Below are 17,787 nucleotides of genomic sequence, written 5' to 3'. Positions count from 1 at the left end.
AGACTGCACACCATCCTCGCCGACCTCCCCTTGAGGTGCACCTGCTGCAGAGATCCCGTGGCGCACGCGCAATACCAGTCTCACGTGGACCTATGCACCGGAATTCCCGCGACGTCAACTTCGAACGAGCCGAATGAGATCCATTGCGCTAAAGTGCTAGCGACTATAGTGTAAATAGGTGTGACGGATTCACTTAGCAAAACCGAAGACCACCTCCTGCTGTCACTCTACAACCGACAGAAACAGGCAGCTGGGAATTCTCCGGCCGTCCATTTGAGGACTGGTTCCCAAGTAAGACATTAATATAGAGGTCTTTAATAGATATTCCATTAGATATTACATATTCTTTTTATTTCACTAGCCGTTAACGCTTATAGTAGTACCAACTCCGAGAAAGTTTCGAACGAGACTCTGCGGCGAAGATCCACCAGCGAGCGAACGAGGTACGGAGGCTGACATCGGAACAGAGAAGCGCCCTCATATCCGAGGCTGGGCTGAAACGCAAGCTTACCGCCGATTAGGGCTTGGCGTTGAAGGCTGACCTCGACCTGCCATGGTACAAAATGAGGAAATTGAGAAGGTAGAAACCAACCAACGCAACTTAATTGTGTATCATTAACACAGTCTAAGGCAATTTTTTTTTCACTAGATGATTTTCAGAATGGGGCCAAACGTCATCGGAGAAAAACGAAAGAAAAGTGTCATTAAGCCCGCTCTTCCCCTTAGAATAAAGAAACCCTCCCTCCCCATAAGAAGAACGAAAAAAAGGGAACAAGTGATTCTAGCTTGTGGGATGGCCATGGGAAATAAGGCACTTTTTTGGGAGGAGGGGGGTGGGGGAGTAAGGAACAACCCCATAACTAACGTTTGACATTTTAGGGCATGTGATTTTTGTAAAAGAATCAATCAAACTGTTTGTTAAAGAAAATTGTTTGTTATATTATTTTTCACTTTAGGCAGAAAACATCACAAAAATACTTCAGAGCATCTCGTCACGTACAAATGTCCTCAGCTTCTCCCCCTGGCAGAAGACATCGATATGAGATTTGGCACAGTGCTTAGACAGTATGTCTTATGTGAGCAAACATGCAATGCTGGTGGTGCTATTTCACAAGAACAAGTAGCAAATCTTAGTACACAATTTTAGAAAAAATAATGTACTATTAAATATAAATAGCTGGTAAGGATAGAAAATTCACTCACTTGTTTCTTATCTTAGAATGCCAGGTATCAGAGTTTCTTAAGGCGTACAGACTTCATCTGCCAGATGTGACCATAACCCCAAAGATGCACTTCCTTGGTCTTGGGCTCGGATTTTTGGGGGAGCATGGAGCGGAGTCCATCCATAAGCAGTTCAACTCCATTAAGAGAGCTTATAACTCCGTCCATGACGACCTGGAGAACCTCTTTCTTTGCACGGCCCACCTGGCCCACCTGGTTAAAGTCCACCCTACCACCAGCCAGCGCATCCCTCAAATCAAGAGGAGGAAGACGGTCTAGCCATCTAGGCAACCTTCTCTATGGCAGAATCTAACAGGCCAATAACATGATGAATTTCATCCTGGGCTGAGTTTTTTGACCGATTAGGGGACTCAAGCCTGGCATCCCCACAAAAATGCTTGTATCACTTCTTTTCCTTTTTTTCGAGTGTAAAAAGACTGGGATTTTTCCGTTTTTCATGATTCATGAAAGATCTCTGAGAAATTATCTCCATAGGGAAGTAATGGATATTTCCTGGAATACACAATCAAATAATATTGGTATGTGAGATCAACATCAGAACAGATGGAAAAATTGAGAAAGACCAGGAAAAGGTAGCAAACGTTCTGGTAGACTACTTTTCCACCATGGCTAATGAGATTGGTGGACCAAATGTCAACAGTCTGACGGAAGAGGATTTGTCCAGTCATCCAAGTCTTAAGAATATCTATGATGCAAATAAGAGCAACAACTCAAATTTCTGTTTTCAACAGCTCAGCACAAATTCAGTTCAGTCATTTCTCGAGAAGCTAAATGTCAGAAAGGCCTCTGGCTATGACTCCATTACTCCCAGATTGTTAAAACTAGCATCAAGAGGTATAGCAGACTCCCTAACGGGTCTCTATAATGAGTGTATCAGGAAAGGAGAATGGCCAGAAGCATGGAAGAAAGGGGAATGGAACCCTGTTTACAAAAAGGATGACCGTCTTGAGAGAAAAAACTACCGTCCAATAACATTACTATGCATAGTAGATAAGGTATATGAGTCAATGATGAGTACACAAGTAAATAATCATTTTGATCCCAAGCTTGATCCTTGCTTGTCGGCATATAGGAAGAAGCATAGCTGTGAAACCACTCTGCTAAAACTCACAGAAGACTGGAAGCTAGCTGTCGATTCCAAACAGTTTATTGGAATACTCTCAACAGATATGAGTAAAGCATTTGACTCCTTACACCCAGCACTCATGGTAAATAAGCTCAAGGCATATGGCTTTTCTGAGCAGTCATTACACTTGATGAGATCATACTTCACCAACCGTCAAAACAGGGTCAAACTTAATGGAGTCACCAGTGTCTGGAAGGATGCAGTAAGGGGATGTCCTCAAGGGTCGTCATTTGGACCATTATTATGGAATATCTTCCAAAATGACATGACATTTGAAGTTAAAACAGCTAGCTTGTCAATGTATGCTGATGACCATCAGCTCTATGTAAAAGGGGGAACAGCTGAGTGCGTGGAACAAATTTTGAACGAAGAAGGACATAAGATATCACAATGGTATAAAGATAATTTCCTCAAAGGGAACTATGATAAATATAGCTTGATGTTGCTAGGCAGAAAAAATAGAAATAAAGACAACCTATCTATACAGGTTAAGATTGATGAAGAAATAATTAAATCGTCTACTGAAATGAAACTGCTAGGAGTGACTCTTGACGATAAGCTGAACTTTAGTCTTCATATCAGTGAAATATGTAAGAAAGCAAGCCAAAAAGTTGGTGTGTTGGTAAGGCTTAGAAATCTAATCCCAGTAGACGCCAAATTACAACTTTATAAATCAGCAATTTTACCCAATCTCACATATTGTCACACGGTATGGCACTTTTGTAAAGCTGCTGATGCTAGAAAGTTAGAGAGAGTCCAAGAGAGGGCTCTACGCGCAATATTTAATAACAGAACTGACACTTATGCTGAACTTTTAAGGAGAGGGCGATTGTCAAGCTTAGAGAATAGAAGATTACAAGACATTCTTATATTAATGTACAAAGTTAGAAATTCCCTAGCTCCTGAGCATATTCAAAGTATATTTTTTCAGCAAGACAGGAGTTACAACTTGAGGAGCGATTTTCCTGTTCCAAGATTTAATACAATCACATATGGTAGACACAGCATAAGGTTTCTAGGCCCCTATATTTGGGGTAAAATAAGTCAGGAACTTCGTAATAAGACCAGCCTACAGGCTTTTAGGACGGGAGTGCGCACTCTTGATGTGCTTGGCCTGCTGGATGGCGCATGTGACTGCATCGCATGCTCATCCTAGTGGGGTGGGCACGTGGGGTGGTCCCGTGTGCTGTCTGGCGGTCGGGCACATGAGGAGTGTGCACCACCCTTGTATCATATTTTTATATTAATTTGTTTTGTAATTTATTTATATGTTGCTTGTTTGTTTGTTTGTTTGTTCTTGTGTCTATTTGTATACACATGTCTGTTTACTTGTATCTACGCCTGTGATAGTTCGTCTATATAGTGTTTGTGTATATAATATATTATATTAATATGTATAATACGTATAGTTCTCTATAATATTTTTAATATTTTAAATATAGCTAGATTAGATTCTAAATCATATTATTTATTAATTATCTGACTATTTATTTTTTATAGTGTCCACAATTAGCTTTTTTTAGCTAAACACTTTTGACACTTAAATAAAGTTTATGTATGTATGTATGTATGTATGTATTGATTTATTCAAAGGAGACATCGGTAAAGCAAGAGACTAATAAGTCATTGAGCTATTGAAATAATCTGTGTTTTTATTATAAGACAATTCCTTAATTCAAACCCTGATTTTGTCGATTGGCAACCATACATAAAAAGTGTAGAAAGACACACGGGAAATATAGTTTGTAAATATACTTAAATAAGTATTCAAGCTTATTTAGATGCAAAATAGGAAACCCTTATTCTCCCTGATTGAGTGGACACTCAAATAGATATCGAACGTAAATAACTCATTTTTTAAACAAGTAAAGCTGTCAATAAGGCTTGCTTCACTCCTCTAACTCCCGTTCAAAGATTGATATAGGAAACCAGCCTTAAAACTTCATATTTTCGAGGAAAATAAAATACAAACGCTTTGTATTCGTATACGATTGAAATCGACATGCAAGCGATTTACTAAAATTACAACAACTTCAAACTCACCTATATCTAAATTCAACCATTGGCCAGCTGTAAATTTATTCTAAGATCTCCTGGGAATACGTGAAAATTCCAACACTTCGCACGAGGTTCTTGGGAAAACTTCGGTTGACATTCTACACGTGATTAAATCTTGCCAATAATAAATCGGTACCAAATAATAACTGTGCCGATTTCATATTCAAAGAGCTTTTGGATATAAAAAGAAGTTGTAATTGCATGCCCAGACCCTTCAGGTAGGCGTTTGAGTTTTATAACGATCGGTACATGGAGCTAGACTTTAGCGCCCTTCCAAAATGACGTTGAATTCGTAAAAAATCCACGCACTTATACATCTTGCGCCCGCTGATGGGAAACGAACTGGGCATGCTCAAACTGTAATCGTGCCGCGAAACAGCCGTGCAGTCTCGACTAAATCTTTGTTCTAGCCGTAGAAGCGTGCGTAAATAGCAAAAATGAAATGAACAAGTGACCGTGCATTCCAGCATGGCAACTGCGTTAAAAATAAACTTCCCTCTTTTTTCTCCAAAATTTTGTTTATTTGGACTAAATAAAATTTTGTTATTATGCGTGAACATTACTCTTTAGGATGAGGCACAATTTAGAAAATGAAAACGAATAAAACGCTCAAAATATAATTTTATTCACGTCCTAGAGATTTTATGCTAATAAGTCGAGCATGATTTTTATTGTAAATTTCCTCTTCGCATTATCATGGGGGCAAGACACCGGTAGAGAGGGTAGAAAATCAGCGAAAGATACCTCTTAAGCCTCTTTGAAGCTAGAAACATTTGGTACTCCGGCTGAAGGAGGGAAATGCCATTTATATGATAGTGTAGGCTGTTTCATTTATGAAAGTTGATTTACCAGCTTTTAAGCAAAGCGATTCAATCGAATCAAAATGTAAACATATGACCAATGATTGATATCAACCAAAAAAAAAAAATACTTGCAAAATAGATTCTCTATGACAAGAGTCATCAAACTGTCATGTGACCCATAGTCCCTAATTTGTGAGGTTGAAACGGTTAAAATCGAGAGAGTCCTCTTGTTTAAAAATTAATTTAAACCACGCAGTGCATGTTGCATTGCTTCAAAAAGGTTAGTGAAAAAAAAGGTAGAAGACCCATTTTTAGCTATGGTTGCAAATCAGACAGCCTTTGTTACATCAACCGTATGCTAGCTCAAAAGTAAACCCCCGTGAGCCAACTAAGAGGTCATCAATGACAATTAATTTTATAATTTTAAATAGAAGTTTTGAACGACCAGAAAGGCGTAATGTGCCATTGAAATTGTTGTGTTGTTGCGAACAATAATGCGATAAATTTTAATGAAGGCAAGAACCAAATACGTCCGATCTTCAAGATTTCTAAGAAATGATCATGTTAATGTGAATGATTTAAAAAGTTTGGCGATCAGCTTAGAAACTTTGAGTAAAACAGCCTACTAACTGAACCCCCCAAATGCACTGTTCGGTCGCATTTCTCCTCAGAAGCTCTCTTCCACCATATCTATATTTTTAGTGCGTTTCCTGAAAAAAATTTAAAAGAATTCGGCTAGAAAAATTGCTCACGTTAAATTTTGAAATGTTTCAAAGTTTGTGCTCAAGTACAGGGTTGGGTTTATTATCATTGAGCTAGGTAGAAAGCTTGATAAGTTAACTCATCCCTGTGAAACGATGACTTAAAATGTCGTCGCATGGAATCGAGGACGCCGGACAGTGGCTTATGCAAATAAGCATCTGTTCCGTAGACTGATATGGCTTCGGTCTATTAAAAAGTTCAGAGTTCTTAGAAGAATCGTCTTGTTTCTCGGCAATCCTATACCGACAAACATTACAATCCATAAAAGGGATACTTTCTATTGTAAATCTTTAATTTAATTTGTTTGCATTGCTGTTTTTTATTGTATTGTTTCTGATGTGTCTTCAAATTGTCTCCATGCTTATAAATGATAAGAATTCTTGGAATCTGTTTACTGTTTATTTGCTTGTCAACCCATCTGAAACATGTTAATCGGCTCTAATGTATGCAAGTATTGCTTGTTTGTGCTGGCGATGAAAGAGTTTTCAACCTGTAGTAAGTCATATCTATCGAATCAGACTATTGTCTTGTTTATTTGCAGTAAGAACAACTTTAACCACTGACTTTAGAATGGGGTGTGCATGTTGCTAAAAGCATTTCTCCACAACATATTATTATTATTATTATTATTATTATTATTATTATTATTATTATTATTATTATTATTATTATTATTATTATTATTATTATTATTATTATTATTATATTTCTTCACAATATATTATTATTATTTCTTAACAATATATTATTATTATTATATTAGTTATGTTCAAATAGACAATATACATATAGTTCTTTTCTTTTTTACTCCATATAATATATTATAATAGTTATCGCTGGGAACCATTTAGAAAGCCTGGCTTTCTTGTATATAGATTGAGGGCAGGTCTGTACTTAGCTCTATTGGAAAAAGCAGCACAAGTTTGTTGCTGGTTTTCAAGCATTTTGACTTTGTATATAAAATGTAGTAAATCTCGGTAATCTATTTACCTTCTGTCAAACAGTATAGTAAACAGCAGCACAACTTGATTGCTGTGTTTGTTTACTTTTTGATAACTTATATATCTTCTATCTGTCAAACAGTATAGTAAACATTAGCATTAGTCAGGTGCTGTGTTTGTTTACATTTTGATAACTCATATATCTTCTATCCGTCAAACAGTATAGTAAACAGTAGCATTAGTCAGGTGCTGTGTTTGTTTACATTTTGATAACTTATATATCTTCTAGCCGTCAAGCAGTATAGTAAACAGTAGCATTAGTCAGTTGCTGTGTTTGTTTACTTTTTGATATCTTATATATCTTCTAGCTGTCAAACAGTATAGTAATCAGTAGCATTAGTCAGTTGCTGTGTTTGTTTACATTTTGATAACTTATATATCTTCTATCTGTCAAACAGTATAGTAAACAGTAGCATTAGTCAGGTGCTGTGTTTGTTTACTTTTTGATAACTTATATATCTTCTTGCTGTCAAACAGTATAGTAATCAGTAACATTAGTCAGTTGCTGTGTTTGTTTACTTTTTGATATCTTATATATCTTCTAGCTGTCAAACAGTATAGTAATCAGTAGCATTAGTCAGGTGCTGTGTTTGTTTACTTTTTGATAACTTATAATATATCTTCTAGCTGTCAAACAGTATAGTAAACAGTAGCATTAGTCAGGTGCTGTGTTTGTTTACTTTTTGATATCTTATATATCTTCTAGCTGTCAAACAGTATAGTAATCAGTAGCATTAGTCAGTTGCTGTGTTTGTTTACATTTTGATAACTTATATATCTTCTAGCCGTCAAACAGTATAGTAAACAGTAGCATTAGTCAGTTGCTGTGTTTGTTTACATTTTGATAACTTATATATCTTCTAGCCGTCAAACAGTATAGTAAACAGTAGCATTAGTCAGTTGCTGTGTTTGTTTACATTTTGATAACTTATATATCTTCTAGCCGTCAAACAGTATAGTAAACAGTAGCATTAGTCAGGTGCTGTGTTTGTTTACATTTTGATAACTTATATATCTTCTATCCGTCAAACAGTATAGTAAACAGTAGCATTAGTCAGTTGCTGTGTTTGTTTACATTTTAATAACTTATATATCTTCTAGCTGTCAAACAGTATAGTAATCAGTAGCATTAGTCAGTTGCTGTGTTTGTTTACATTTTGATAACTTATATATCTTCTAGCCGTCAAACAGTATAGTAAACAGTAGCATTAGTCAGGTGCTGTGTTTGTTTACATTTTGATAACTTATATATCTTCTATCTGTCAAACAGTATAGTAAACAGTAGCATTAGTCAGGTGCTGTGTTTGTTTACTTTTTGATAACTTATATATCTTCTATCTGTCAAACAGTATAGTAAACAGTAGCATTAGTCAGTTGCTGTGTTTGTTTACATTTTGATAACTTATATATCTTCTATCTGTCAAACAGTATAGTAAACAGTAGCATTAGTCAGTTTCTGTGTTTGTTTACATTTTGATAACTTATATATCTTCTAGCTGTCAAACAGTATAGTAAACAGTAGCATTAGTCAGGTGCTGTGTTTGTTTACTTTTTGATAACTTATATATCTTCTAGCCGTCAAACAGTATAGTAAACAGTAGCATTAGTCAGGTGCTGTGTTTGTTTACCTTTTGATAACTTATATATCTTCTAGCCGTCAAACAGTATAGTAAACATTAGCATTAGTCAGGTGCTGTGTTTGTTTACTTTTTGATAACTTATATATCTTCTAGCTGTCAAACAGTATAGTAAACAGTAGCATTAGTCAGTTGCTGTGTTTGTTTACATTTTGATAACTTATATATCTTCTATCTGTCAAACAGTATAGTAAACAGTAGCATTAGTCAGTTGCTGTGTTTGTTTACATTTTGATAACTTATATATCTTCTATCTGTCAAACAGTATAGTAATCAGTAGCATTAGCCAGTTGCTGTGTTTGTTTACATTTTGATAACTTATATATCTTCTAGCCGTCAAACAGTATAGTAATCAGTAGCATTAGTCAGGTGCTGTGTTTGTTTACATTTTGATAACTTATATATCTTCTAGCTGTCAAACAGTATAGTAAACAGTAGCATTAGTCAGTTGCTGTGTTTGTTTACATTTTGATAACTTATATATTTTCTATCTGTCAAACAGTATAGTAAACAGTAGCATAAGTCAGTTGCTGTGTTTGTTTACTTTTTGATAACTTATATATCTTCTATCTGTCAAACAGTATAGTAAACAGTAGCATTAGTCAGTTGCTGTGTTTGTTTACATTTTGATAACTTATATATTTTCTATCTGTCAAACAGTATAGTAAACAGTAGCATAAGTCAGTTGCTGTGTTTGTTTACATTTTGGTAACTTATATATCTTCTAGCCGTCAAACAGTATAGTAAACAGTAGCATTAGTCAGGTGCTGTGTTTGTTTACTTTTTGATAACTTATATATCTTCTATCTGTCAAACAGTATAGTGATCAGTAGCATTAGTCAGTTGCTGTGTTTGTTTACTTTTTGATAACTTATATATCTTCTATCTGTCAAACAGTATAGTAAACAGTAGCATTAGTCAGTTGCTGTGTTTGTTTACATTTTGATAACTTATATATCTTCTATCTGTCAAACAGTATAGTAATCAGTAGCATTAGCCAGTTGCTGTGTTTGTTTACATTTTGATAACTTATATATCTTCTAGCCGTCAAACAGTATAGTAATCAGTAGCATTAGTCAGGTGCTGTGTTTGTTTACATTTTGATAACTTATATATCTTCTAGCTGTCAAACAGTATAGTAAACAGTAGCATTAGTCAGTTGCTGTGTTTGTTTACATTTTGATAACTTATATATTTTCTATCTGTCAAACAGTATAGTAAACAGTAGCATAAGTCAGTTGCTGTGTTTGTTTACTTTTTGATAACTTATATATCTTCTATCTGTCAAACAGTATAGTAAACAGTAGCATTAGTCAGTTGCTGTGTTTGTTTACATTTTGATAACTTATATATTTTCTATCTGTCAAACAGTATAGTAAACAGTAGCATAAGTCAGTTGCTGTGTTTGTTTACATTTTGGTAACTTATATATCTTCTAGCCGTCAAACAGTATAGTAAACAGTAGCATTAGTCAGGTGCTGTGTTTGTTTACTTTTTGATAACTTATATATCTTCTATCTGTCAAACAGTATAGTGATCAGTAGCATTAGTCAGTTGCTGTGTTTGTTTACTTTTTGATAACTTATATATCTTCTATCTGTCAAACAGTATAGTAATCAGTAGCATTAGTCAGGTGCTGTGTTTGTTTACATTTTGATAACTTATATATCTTCTATCTGTCAAACAGTATAGTAAACAGTAGCATTAGTCAGGTGCTGTGTTTGTTTACATTTTGATAACTTATATATCTTCTAGCTGTCAAACAGTATAGTAAACAGTAGCATTAGTCAGTTGCTGTGTTTGTTTACATTTTGATAACTTATATATCTTCTATCTGTCAAACAGTATAGTAATCAGTAGCATTAGTCAGTTGCTGTGTTTGTTTACATTTTGATAACTTATATATCTTCTATCTGTCAAACAGTATAATAAACAGCAGCTGCAGTCAGTATTTGTTTACATTTAGTGATATAAGTTGCAAACCTACTCACCAAATAGTTTGCCGCAAAAGAAACTAGAAGTGGGCTCGTAATTTGGATATTTATTATAACTTCTCCAGAAGGGGCGCTGACCTGAAGGGATGGGGCGCCAATAGATAAAATATGTGGTGGGAGTTAACACTTATAGAACTTATTTCCCACACATCTCCTCTAAACTTCCCGTACACTAGTGTAATGTAAATATCAAAGGGAGAATTAGTCACAACTCTATATTTGTATGAACATTGAGCTTTGAAGCTGTATTATATTCTAATATTTATGATTTGTAAATAAATTGATCTTTTACTATCACTGTTTTTGTTTTTATTAATATAAAAAGAAAGACACGATATAGGGGCCACAGCATTTTATTTATTTTTATAAAGTTTTATTCATCAAATGAAAGATAATATTCTATTATTAACCTAAGAGGTATTCACAAGGTTAGAAATGAATAAGTTGCGTAAGGGCGAAAGGTTTGTAGAATAGAGGTTTTTGGGAATGTGTTTATTGAAAAGTGGTGGTGACAATGTTCTAAAAACGAAAAATAAGAACTCACAAAACGCAAGAAATGTCGATAAAAATCCGATGGTCAGTTGTGCCGCGGAGCTCCGGCAACATTCCACTCCCCGTAGTGAAAGCTGACAATTATTTCCCCGGTCTTGTACTTGTAAGTCAACGCAAGATCTTTATCGTCATCTACAATGACTGAGAATTTATGTCCAGCCCTTTGCCCTGTTGCCGTATCTCTTTTTAATTGGCTGTACACCTCCGATCCTGGCATGCCCGTCATTAGGGAGAAAAACTCTCTTACAAGGCGAATAGTGGTGAAGGAAATTACCGCACCCTTCCTATTTTTAACAATAGTGGCAGAAGGGTGGTGCAAAACCACTATAGGTTTGCAAAAGTGAGACAACAATGTCAAAGATCTTCCGCGGAATCATCCGCTTCATCTCTCCATAAAATGGTCGGCGAAGTTACATACGGCCAGTGAGGCGACGATAGATCGCCTCTAGGATGGCCTTCCCCTCATCCTGTATCATGGAGCAGGCGTGCACCTGTCTATCCAGGATGGGTGCTGCTTCTGTTTCGTTTTCGCTAAATTTCCATAATTCAATAAGTCGATCTAAAGCTATATCAATAAATCGTTTCTTCCTTTTTGATTGGTCAGGTGAAAAAGAAAGAGATTCCAGACACAGTTTTATTTTTCCCCGATATCCTGACGGGATTCACAGCCTTTATCAGCGCTGCTGTCAGATTCATAATTCAAAACAGCCGCCATTTGGAAAAGCTGAATTTTAAACTTTCGCGCGCTTCTGCTGACCTAAAATACCGGCGAACATTGCCCCTACTTATGAGCCCCTGACGACATGCAATCGACCTCACTGGCGCCACGTGTCTTTGCTTCACTACAATACTACGCCAACTTCCGGTACATCATGGACCATGAGAATGAACTACACACTTTAGTACAAGCCATCGAAGCTAACGGTAGTAACCCAACACCTACACCAAGTCATAATGACCTAAGGTTAAGAATCCGAGTAGAGGGTGAACGCGCACTCGAAGTGCCAGTCATTGACTTTTCCAACATTCAATGTAGAGACTAAGAACACTAATATAGATACTTTATAATTAACGTACCCTTTATGGACCTTTGTATTATTGTTATTTCATTAATAAATATGCGTGGACTATTAACTTCACTTTCGCCCCCTCAAATCCCACCAATCACCACCCCCTTCCCTCCCCACGCCAAAGTCCAAAGGACAAAGTCCATTCGTGACGTCACTTCCGCCCCTTATATTTTGACCAATCACAGCTCTCCATTTTCAACAGCCAAGAACGAGCCATCACCTCACTGCCGGGGGGGACTGGAATCCACGCTATATATTCGGATTAATCACAGCACACTATTTCAACCAACCAATCAGAACGCGCCACGACCTCACGGCCGGGGGCCTGGAATGGACCCTATATACAGACTACGAAAGTGGATGTAAGTATCCACTAATATGGTCGCTCACCGCTATTGGAGAAAAGCCGTTAATAGACACGTGCAATTGATGCCAAATACTCATTATATTTTTTTGGTTTTACCTATGGACTCGCATGTGTCCCCCAGTTCAGACTGGAGGACTGGGACAAGCGTTTCTTGCACACGTGACACTTGTGTGGGTGCACGTGCAGCAGACGGTCACGGTCACGCTTGTCGAAGGACCTGTCACACAACGAGCAGGGGAAGCGCCTGTCGCCATTGTCCAGACACCGCGTGTACTTGGGATGCTTGTCACAGTAGTACTCGTACGCAACACAACTTAGCCGGGGCCGCCTAGAAGAAAATCAATAGAACGTTGGCATGGTAAATTAAGCCACGTACAAACAGCGCCAGCATCGGTTATTTCTGACACCGCCTCGCTCAGCTGACCACAAGACAAAGGGAATGCTGGCGATCTATTGGTGTACGAAAGTCAGAAATGGTGGCTATCTATTTTAGCGGAGCGCCATACCTAAAAAAAAGTGGTATCAGGGGCTCATAAGTAAGGGCAATCAACTTCATCACATTCTTGTATTATATAGGTGTCACGGCGTTTCCTAGGATCAGGCTATTTTTAGACGCGCGGATTAGCCAATCAGGGCGACCTTAGTGCTTACGTTTTGGCTGAGCTCAACTGCACGCGCAGTCTCAGACAAAAAAACTATGTTTTCTCTTCGGTACTTTGACTTTTGTTGTTCTCTTCTTCAATAATGAATCCAACTTTATCTACGAATTTAAATTCTGGCTTGCAATTATTTTGTTGAACAAACAAAACCGACGGATGATGGATAAAGAAATATTCTTCCTAACTGAAATTTGCGCGTGCAGCCTCACGTCACTAGCGCGCGCGACCAACGTCAACGTAGCTGATTGGCCCGTTCCGTGCGCGCGTGTCTAAAAATAGCCTGATCCTAGGAAACGCCGTGACACTTCTATAATGCAGATTATTGCCCCTACTTATGAGCCCCTGGTGGAATATAAGAAAAATATAGTAACAAATATTGGTAACCCATCGACTCGAGTTTTGGTGACGCGATTTCCGTCCGTCCCCAAAAAGCATCGTATGACAACCAAACTTGGCAGGTGTCATGCATGTGTCTAGGGAGGTGCAAAACTGTGGTCACCTGGTTTGTGACGTCATCGATGACGTCACTAGAAGCACGATGGAAACATCGTATTGCAACCAAACTTGGTATGTGTCAAGGGGGTGCAACAATATGGTCACGTGTGGTGTAACGTCATCGATGACGTCACTTAAAGCAAAAAAACGTGATTAAAAGCAAAAACATTCATATTTCGTAAAAGAAACATTGTATAACAACCAAACTTGGTAGGTGTCATGTATGTGTCAAGGCGGTGCCAAGATATGGTCACGTGATGCATGACGTCATCGATGACGTGACTTTAAGCAAAACTATCCCGATGTCGTATCTATATTCATATCTCCTAAACAAAAAATCATATATAAACCTATCTTGGTGTGTCATGAAGCTGTCAAGGGATTGCACCAATATAGTCACGTGATTGTGACGTCATCGATGAACGACACTAGAAGCAAAATATGCTGACTTCATTAAAATAAAAAGAATATTTATATTTCACGAGGGAAACATCGTATGGCAACCAAACTCGGTAGGTGTCATGTTGGTGTCAAAGGGGGTGCTCCAATGTGGTCACGTGATTGTGACGTCATCAATGTAGAAAACATTCATATCTCGTGAAAGAAACATTGTATAACAACCAAACTTGGTAGGTGTCATGTATGTGTCAAGGGGGGTGCCAAGATATGGTCACGTGATGCATGACGTCATCGATGACGTCACTTTAAGCAACATTATCCCGATGTCGTATCTTTATTCATATCTCCTAAACGAAACATCATATGACAACCAAACTTGGTATGTATCATGGATGTGTCAAGGGGGGTGCACCAATATTATCACGTGATTGTGACGTCATCAATGACGTCACTAGAAGCAAAATATGCTGACTTCATCAAAATAAAAAGAATATTTATATTTCACGAGGGAAACATCGTATGGCAACCAAACTCGGAGGTGTCATGTTGGTGTCAAGGGGGGGGCTCCAATGTGGTCACGTGATTGTGACGTCAATGTAGAAAACATTCATATCTCGCGAAAGAAACATTGTATAACAACCAAACTTGATAGGTGTCATTTGTACTATACCAAATCCCAAGCACAACATTATCCTTACACCTAATTTAGCTTAATATAATGGTGAACCATAGAAGAGGTCATCCAACCAACATGATCCATTACTGTCTGGATATCTGCTCCCGCCATTGTCAACGATATAACACATTCATTGCGCAAACCGTACAGTTACTTTCCTATTTCCAAACACATGCGGAAGTTTTTGTACATACAAATTTAACCGACCCTGTGCAGCCGATGAATTAAACGGCAAAGACTGAACAAATCCCTGGGGAGAGAGGGGTCTAAATAAATGGCGTATCGGTATCTTTATAGCATCACAGAGCAATGTATATTCCAATTGCTGAAACCGGACAGAGATCTAAATTACTAGAGAACGTTTTAAAGAAAAACGATTGTAGTCCCATCCCTAAGAGGCTTGGTCAAAACATGGTTAAATAACAAACCCCTTCTTTTGAGGAAAAAAATAACATTTCCTCAGTCTTCAACTTCCCAAGATCTCCCCCCGATCACCAGCAAAGAATAACGTCTTAAAATAAGCCTGATCTCCTGCTTAAATATACATTTCTTTAGACAAGATATCACCCTTCACCATCTGTTTAACAATATATGTCCCAAAAGCTAGCAGGTCGCAATATAAAACGGCTGAGCTTGGGTAGGAGTTATCCTCGCCTGTAACTGTTCCTCCCGAACCAATCTTCTTAGCTACTGAATACATGCCTTGGGCGCGACCTCCACGACCCTTCCAAGTATGTATAAGTGCCTGATTATCAACTTGCACATTCACTCGGCAGTCACGAAAAGAACAAGGCAACGCTTCAAGCACCTTAGCTACCGCCCATATTTCCTTAACATATACTTTCTGATGCCACGTGACCTTCCCAGAAATCTCCTAGCACGATATGCATAGGCTGTTGGTGAATGACTCATGCCCATCTCGATTGCGATGCATCTGTAGAGATTGTTATCGCCACATGTTTTTTCATTTGCCATGGAACATGGTTAGTCCAATCATCCAAAAACCTCCAAAATGTAATCTCCTCCTTGAGCGCTGTGGTCATTCTCACCAACCCACTTGAAGGCACTATACCAGTCAAGTTGCCATCTCCCGTATAAAACATTCGCTACCTGGAAATGCGATTGAAAACGATATAGCCTTTTCCATGAATCTTTGCAGTGTTTTAAGCGGGATTACAAAATATTCTCTCTCAACGCGGGCAAACGACACCTTCTTACTTGTTGGGATTTGAAAAGCCTGTAACACGGAATTTACTTCCAATCGCAAAAATGTAATAAAGTTCACTGGTGTCAAAACAAACTTCTTGAGGCCTAAACAATATCTCAGTTGGAGAAGTAGCCGACAAACAATATATAAAGCAGCTTCGGCTGAATTTTGACTAAAAACCGCATCCCTCTTTCCTACTGGCTTGGACCAAGATCCATTATTAGACAAGATTCCTCCGTTTAGACGATCGTCTATTTAAAGGGAACATGCAATTCCCAAGCCCCTAAAATAATTCGTCGCTGCCAAGCCTATTGTCTGAAATACAAATGGCGAGTTCTCCCCAACCAAACGGAAGGGTTGCACGAACTAGCCACCAGTCTCCCCATCTAATTCCAAAATACTGCATGGATTCATCAGTCAACGAGACATGGTCATACCCAGATTTGTCGTCTATTTTCGACATCCGCGAATCCAGGGATATATAGCGAGGCACATCCTTAAACGTATCCAACGAAAAGGGGGTGTCCCTCATCCATAAGTTAAGAAACCTTGCATCTACGCACAACCTTGGTTTCAAAGGTTCTACGGTCAAAAGAAGCAACAAATTTGGTGCGGGTACCTCTCCAAACTTTCCCCACATACGAACTGCACCAGTCTGCAGGCGCTCTTCAAGGGTTTTTGAAATAAAGTGAGTGAAATCTCCACAAGAAGCTTGATTGTCGAAATCTTTTTCCGGGGGATATTTTGCTGTCATATTTGACACGCTTAATTACCCTTTAAACGGCTTCATGAAATCTTTAATTTCTACAACATCTTTAATCCATTGTAAAATCTGCTCACCTTTCTCGTTGTCATACAGAATTGCTACCCAAGCACTATAATGCTTGTGTAGCTCCCCCGCTCTAAAAGTCTCTGGATCCCGGAACAATATTATAGTTATCTTTTTTACATTCCCATCTAGAACATCTAGAAAGTCCTCAAACAACGACCTAGAGTCTACTGTGCCTGGGGCTCCGTCCAGGAGTATCCACTTTGAAGTACGCATTTTTGCGTTCTGACATGCCATTACCGGGTCAAATTCGAGTTCTTGCCTTTTTTAAAACTTGTTGCAATCATTTCAAAAACAGGAAATTGGCATTAACTCGGGAATTGCAGTCCCCTGGATGGAAACCTAAGCCCGGGAGAACGATCTACTTTAGCCCGATGGCAACGAGGGCGATTGCCATTATGACAAAACGCTTGTGAGGTAATCCTACCGAACAAGGGTTAAAACGTCAATATACCACTTTGTATATAAATCCTAATGTGTCTTGTGTGTGGATATGTGCGCGTGTAAGGCTATGTATGCTAGGAAAACAAAATATCATCCTTTATTATCATTTGCTTAATAATCCGTATAACACAAGTCATTATTTGATCCATAGCCATCCGCCATACATTTTATACATCAATACACGATTTATCTCTTAACACGTGTGATTCCATGCGATGTCAGCTGACTGTTTGTCAGAGTGGGGCAATCTCCCCGCCGGGGTGCCTCAGGGAACCAAACTGGGGTCTGGCTGTTTTTGTTAATGATAAATAATCTCAAAGTTGACGCGCTCACATGGAAGTACGTGGACGACACGACCATTGCTCAGAGTTACCACGAAGCTCCAGCGATGATTTACAAGGCGCGGTCTCCGCTGTTGAGGCGTGGTCCAGAGACAAATAATATGCGCCTTAATCCAGCTAAGTGC

General features: G+C 38.1%; 1 long non-coding RNA gene across 1 annotated transcript; it reads right to left on the bottom strand.

Annotated features, from left to right (window-relative positions):
* Positions 1-360: 360 nt before the first annotated feature.
* Positions 361-4,750, bottom strand: LOC125561052. Its single transcript, XR_007307061.1, has 2 exons — positions 4,412-4,750; positions 361-548 (listed from the first exon to the last, which is right to left on the bottom strand). It is a non-coding gene; the product is annotated as an uncharacterized LOC125561052 (long non-coding RNA).
* Between the last annotated feature and the right edge of the window lie 13,037 nt (positions 4,751-17,787).

This window comes from Nematostella vectensis, chromosome 2, assembly GCF_932526225.1.
Source record: "Nematostella vectensis chromosome 2, jaNemVect1.1, whole genome shotgun sequence".
NCBI classification, from domain to species: domain Eukaryota; kingdom Metazoa; phylum Cnidaria; class Anthozoa; order Actiniaria; family Edwardsiidae; genus Nematostella; species Nematostella vectensis.
This window is presented reverse-complemented; position numbering and strand designations above follow the sequence as displayed.